The 6,919-nt window shown below is 39.6% G+C and overlaps 1 pseudogene; it reads left to right on the forward strand.

Moving 5' to 3' along the window:
* Window positions 1-680: 680 nt before the first annotated feature.
* On the forward strand, window positions 681-802 carry LOC121101110 (annotated as a pseudogene).
* Window positions 803-6,919: the final 6,117 nt, after the last annotated feature.

The following is a 6,919-nucleotide window of genomic DNA, read 5'->3' on the forward strand; positions in this document are numbered from 1 at the left end:
ATTGTAGGAAAATCTAAGCATTCAGATAATACAAGTAAAGAGACTTCAGAATTTGTTTTTGATTTATGAAAGAATCAAGCCGAATTTTTAGCTGATTTTACAAAATCTGCTTGTAAAAGAACTAAATCAGGAAACAAAAGAAGGAACAGAAGAAAGATAAAGACTCTTCCCCTCAGAACTCCCCGAGCTAAGGTCAGGGCCCAGTGCATCATGGGCCCTCAGAGCACAGGTACTGTCTGGGGAGGAGATAGGGGATGGAGAGATGGGAGGATGGGGAGGGGAGTAGAAGGGAAGTGAGAGGGAGAGGGGTTAGGGAAGGCAAAGGATAAGGCAAGAGATGGGTCACCAGTACAAAGGACTATAGAATAAAGAACTAAGGAAGGAAAAAAATAAACAAACATCTAACTGGACTGTAGAGGAATTTATGGGAAGGGAATTAAGAAGCATCCTATATATAAGTCAATGAGGAAAAGATAACGGATCATAGAATATCTTAATAACACAGTGAGGAGGTGGAGATTCTTATAGCAAAACCATGAAGACAAGTACAGGAATATAATAAATATAATTAACTTCCTGGATCACGAAGAGAGCTACTGGTAGGAACTATGAAATACGAATTTGAGCCAACAGCTAGTTTCTGTCCCCCACTCCCAAAAAAGGTTACAATAAGGTAATGCAAGACTATACTTTCAGGGATCATTTCTATAGTTTGTTACAATAAGGTAATGTATTTTATTTCTGTATCAACCAAACAGTGTTATTATGCCATGTAAGATTATAATCTCTTTTTCTGTGCCGTCCCAGAACCTGGAGTGAAAGTTAGAAGTTGAACAAACAAAAATCCCCATTTGAGTTTACAGACTGGAGTGAGAACTAGCCCATTGACAGCAGTGGGACAGAGAAGGGAGTCTGCGCTCACCCCCTGGTGCAAAGTGACTGGGTGGGGCTTGAGTGGCATGGGCAGTAAGCTTTTAGTGGCTGAGAAGCTTGTCCAGGTTTCCAGAGCTCAGGTTTGCATGACGGAGTGTTAGGGGCCAGCGGCAGAACTAAGTGTTGTAAGGGAGTGGAGGCTCTAGCTTCACTTCTCTGACTAGTTAGAAGTGTGTCCCGAGGCAGCCCCTTCCCACTCGGAGCCTCAGTTTTCTTTGCTTGAAATTGAGAGGGTTGCCCCATGCTATCTTGAAAGATCCTTTCCTGTTCTAAACCTCTAAAGTTAATTTGCTTCCTTATATCTATTTAATAACCCCTAATGTGCCTCCTTAAAGGACTATCTCTAAGGGCTCAATTCAATTAAAGTTAGTCTTTAACCAGCTACTAAATGTAAAGGCAAAATAGTAAGGAATGTGATTCTGTTGTTCTAAATGAACTCATATCATCTCCTGGTTGTGTGTGTGTGTGTGTGTGTGTGTGTGTGTGTGTGTGTGTATTTGTTGTTAACATGATTTCTGCTATCTGCAGTCATGTTTCAGAAGTATTTAAGTATTCTACTTTTTGGTGATGTTGAGCGTAATAAACTGCTTTTGTTCACACGCTAATTGTATGTATCAACTTCTTTAGAGATGCTTATTTAATCTATATTAATGTCAAAAGAAGGCAGTGTATCAAAAGGCATTTGTTTAGAAATTATGTATTGTCAGGTAAACAGGGTTAAAGTGAGCCAGGGTAAAACAGAGTGGAGCAAGGTTCTCAGCCACTAAGAGCTGACTGCCAATGTCAGAACCCGAAAAGTTATCTGCTTTACTGCAGGGCAATAACTAGGACAGCTTTGGCAGAGAATTAGGACAGAATCCATCCCAATTCCCAGAGTAAAACATGGTAATTAGGTTTTCATATATGTCTTCAGTTATGCTTATGCATTTATAAGCATTTGCCTAAAGAACTTTTCATATATACTATTCTATATCTTTGTGATTTTTTTTCACGTAATAATGTCACCTGGTGTTATTTCCAATCTGCAATATCTATTTTTCAAATATATATTTTTGTCACATATATTTCAAGAGCTGCTAATATATGCTCACATACCCTTATTTCAAATCCTTAGAGTCATATGTATTCTAGTATTCATAATTTTTTCAGATTTTAGAAGAATAAAATTTTATATAATGAAACTTCCAGAAGGGTCTGGGGAGGAACCTCTTATTCAAACATACTGGTATTTCCACAATATAACAAATGAATATTTACAAGAACTGGATGAACAGACTATTCACAACACAAAGCAGATTTCTCCACCCAACAAGTTTGCTGCAAATTCTTTCTAAAACTTCAGTGTTCCAGAGCTTTTGCATTTTTGAAGTGCTGATAAGGTATTGTAGACCAGGATCTCATTACATAGAATCACATGATTTATTGTCCATTTTCCTGTGGATAGGAACTTAGGCTATTTTTGGAATTTTTGTTATTAAAAACAACAAAGCAATGACCATTTCTTGACAATGCATCTTTGGAAAAATACAAGAGCATATCCTTATGATGAATTCCCAGATGCAGGATTGATATGTCGAATGAAGGGTCAGTTGGCATGTGATTTCACATTTTGACAAATATTGCCAAAGTACCTTCCAACGAAGTTTGCACCAATTTTTTATTCTTACTTGACAGTAAGTATATGAGTGTCTGTTTCCCCATAGTTCTCCTATGTTAGGTTCCTAAGCTGACTACCAGATAGTACCGTAAACTGGGTGGCTTACATATTACACATTTATTGTCTCACAGTTTTGGAGGGTCGATGTCTGAGATCAAGGTATTGGCAGCGTCCGTTCCTTCTGAGGGCTTTGATGGGCATTCTCTTCCAAGCCTCTGTCCCAGGGTCTGGTAGCCTGAGGCATTCCTCGGTTTGTAGATAGTTGTCTTCTCCCCGTGTCTTTAAATCTCTCTGTACACATCAATTTCTTTCTCCAAATTTCCTCTTGTATAAGGACACCAGTCACACTGGATTAGGGCCCACACTCATGACCTCATCTTACCTGGAGCATCTTCAAGGACTTTTATTTCCACATAAGGTCACAGTCACAAGTACTGGGGTTTGGGGCCTCATCATGTTTTAAGGGGACTCAATGCAACCCATAGCATCCCCCGACATTGACTATCATTAATGTTTTCCAATATGATAAGTAAAAATAGTGTCTTACAATTTCTATTTGCATTTCTTCAATTTAGAGTTGAGTATTTTTTTTAAGTTTTTATTTTGAAAGGAATATAGACTCACCACAAAAGTAGTACTAGAGTCCTGTACCTAGCTTTCTTCAAAAATGGCATGACATATATACAACTGCAGTATGGTATCAATACCGGGAAAACGATACTGATATAATGCTTTTCACCCCACTCCAGATTTTATACTGTTTTCCCCAGATTTTACATGCACTTTTCTGTGTGTGTGGTGAATGCAGGTAATCATCCTCTGTGTCGATCGCATGTACAGATCTGTATAATCACCCCTGTGATGGGGCACAGAAGCACAAAGGGAACTCCCTCATACTGCCCCTTTGGTCACATCCACCACCCTACCCCCTTTCCTGTTCCCCAGGAATCATGAAGCTACTCTCTGTCTCTCTAGCTCTGACAGCTCAAGGAGGTTCTAGAATGGTGTCATACAGCACATACCTTTGGAGATCAGCTCTTTTCACTCAGTGTAAGCAATGTCCTTATTTTGTAGGACACCGTTACACATGCATGCACATCAACCATTTGCCCCTTTTATTGCTGAGTAATATTCCATTTAATTATTTTTGATATTGTTAGTCCTTTGTATGTTTTTTTGTACGAATTACCTGTTTAAAAGAAAATATATCTCTCATTTTTATTACTGTCTTTGTCTTGCCTTGTTGTTGTTTTTTTTCCACTTTAGAATTTTCTTCATCATTTCAAAATTATCAATTGTTTATTTTTTGGGTCCTTGATTTTTTATTAACTCACAGAAAGGACTTGCATTCACAACTTCAAATGTTAAGTTAAATCTCGAATCTGTCTGGAACTATTCTGTGTATATTTAAGGAGTGAAATAGGGATCCAGATATTCTGTGGGTCTTAAATATTTATTTCTTATAGCTGATACTTTCAAACATTTGATTCAACTTCATATATATGTGCTAAAATGAAATACAACCAGTACACCTGCTTGGCAAGAATGTGGCTTGTGAGTCCAGGGTTAATTATGGTATAAAACTCACTTAGCTGCTAAAAATCATCTGCTGTTTGATAGGAAAATTGTCCAGGATTTCAGATCTAGGTGAAAATGGGAGGTATGGACTTGTATAACAAGACTTTAGGAAAATGTGGAAAGTGTTTACACACAAAATACAGGGTGTAGGTTTTCTATGATGGAGGTTTGTGGGCTTCTAGCCAAATTCTCAAGATCAATACACCTAAATCTATCATCTGTTTTTTTTTTTAAATGAAAAGCCCTCTCTCTTCCCTAATTCTAAGACTAGCAAATGCAGTATGTAATATACTGAGTATAGCCTCAACAGAGCTTTCCCACTTATGGAGAGGGCAGGTTCTCGGTTTTTAGACGGTACTTACCCATAGACACAGTGCCCTGCTTTGTGATAGTCCTCATGCAGAGGCCTGGGCTTTAGCACCGTGACAAATGCTCCAGCAATGACAAACATAACCAGGAGATTAGGTTCCAGCCCTCACTGGGTCTTGGTGACTAGCTGTGGGTGATTTTCCTCTATGCAGTTTACTTATCAGCTAAATAATCTTTCTATGCCCAGGAGATATTCCTCTAGGGAGGTTGCCAACACATGCAAGCACCAATAACCGGGGGAGCAACCATAAAGGGGTGTTGAGAGAGCCACATACCATGGCAGTTATGGCAGGCTGCCTCCCATAAATAATCTCTGAAGACCCCGGAAGGTTCATGGCCCGCAGAGTTGGAAGGACACCCATATTTTGTCTATGTGAACACTCACTTGATGGACTCATTTCTTCCATAGCATCTATAATGAGGTAGCCTGATAGCATCAACATGGCCGTGAAGTCAAGTAGTTATGGGTGTCCATCCTGGCCCACAATTTATTAAGTTACTTGACTAAGTTACTTAATTTCCTTGACTAAGTTGCTTGACTAAGTAATTTAAGTTCCTCTGTCATAAAATGGGGATAATAATAGTGTGTGCCTTATAACTTTCTGGGGCAGATTAGATTAGATCATTTAGGTTACAAGCCTAGCACAGTGCCAAGTACTAAATGTTAAGTAGCCATCATCATTACTCTCAGTATCTGGACATTCCTCTTCTCCTGAGGCCAGCCCAGTAACTTACGGGTAACTCGCAGTCAAGATTTCTGAATTCATCATCATCTGCTACTGAGTCCACACTGCAGGACTGATCTCCTCAAGGGTCAATTCGTTTTGTTTCTTGCTTTGAATATTACCTGAACCTACCATTTCGGAAACATGTATTACTTGGAGTCCACCCTGGGCATATCTAGGAGATAAAATGGACAATCTGAAAAGCTCTTCCTTAATAAACTGTTAATGGATGATAATGGCTTAATGTGTCCGTCTTCCCATATAAAATGTTTGTCATTTTAAAAGGAGCCTTCAATGCCTTATCCTAAGAGGGTTGCTAACAGTGGAACGCCCGTGTCCAAGAAAGATCATATGGGAAGACAGGAATGAGTAATAAGATTTTTTTCCTTGCTCTTCCCATGAACTCACACAGGCATTTGCACTAGTATAGGGGACATTTATTTGTTTGCCCACACAGCTTGCCTTTTCATTGTGAGGGAATAGAACTCATGTCTTCCCTTGGGGAACTACCCTTTCCTGAGTTGGTAGGACTACCAAGCTCTGGGTCCTGGGGAGCTTATCTGGTTCTGATCATGAGGACCAGGTAAGCCTGAGCAATCACCTTTGTCTTCACTTGTAGATCAAAGCAGGGATGAGAGGTGGAATGAGTGAGAGACACATTTTTTTAAAAGATTTTATTTATTTATTTGAGACTGTGAGAGAGAGCAAGAGAGAGCATGAGCACAGGGAAGGGAAGAGGAAGAGGGAGAGGGAGAAGCAGGCTTCCTGCTGAGCAGGGAGTGGATGTGGGGCTCGATCCCAGGACCTCGGGACCATGACCTAAGCCGAAGGCAGATGCTTAACCGACTGAGCCACCCAGGCACCCCAGAGAGACACATTTTTGATGACATCTTTTGGGCACCTAGATCAGAGATGCCTGATCTAGCTAGCCATGGGCTATTTAGTTCCTTGACACAATAGCACTTGACTTCTGACCCATATCCTCAGACTATTTTTCTCCTTTATTTAAGTGGCTTTGAGGGATTCATATTACAGACAACTAAAAGAGTTTTGATTAATACAGTTGCATATAAATGGGTGTCTAGTTGAGGGGTGAAGACTTACAAAAATCTATCACCACCACTGAACAGAGAATTTATAGTTTAAGCTATATTGATCATAAGCCAATAGCATAAAAAATAAACACAGACCTTATCGATGTTTCTCCACTGCACGCAAACCCTTTGATGGTTCTGCTTGCTTTCTGATAGCCACATACAGTCCTCTTTGAATCAGACTCGAGTCTTAGTCCCTACATGAATCATTCTCCAGATGCCTGTCCAGTTTCCTATACTTCCAACTCCATTATGCTCCATAGGTCTGTCATGTCAGTTCCTGACTTGCCATTTTGTTAATTAGATGTTGAAAAGTTTGGGTTCTGCCCTTCCAGAAATTTGATTTTACCACTTCCTTGGCCTTGAGCAAATGGCCAAAAGTATCTAATCTTCAATTTTTTCCAACAAAATAGTGTGGGAAGTAATAGTACCTAGCATTGTTTAACGATTTAAGTGATAGTGGATTAAGGGGTCCAGCTCATAGTAAGTTCTCAATGACTATTAGCTATTTTTACTGTTATGACTTATCTGTTTGGCATGTAGCACACAGCCTGCAGGTAATA

This window comes from Ursus maritimus, unplaced genomic scaffold, assembly GCF_017311325.1.
Source record: "Ursus maritimus isolate PB19 unplaced genomic scaffold, ASM1731132v1 scaffold_6, whole genome shotgun sequence".
Classification (NCBI taxonomy): Eukaryota; Metazoa; Chordata; class Mammalia; order Carnivora; family Ursidae; genus Ursus; species Ursus maritimus.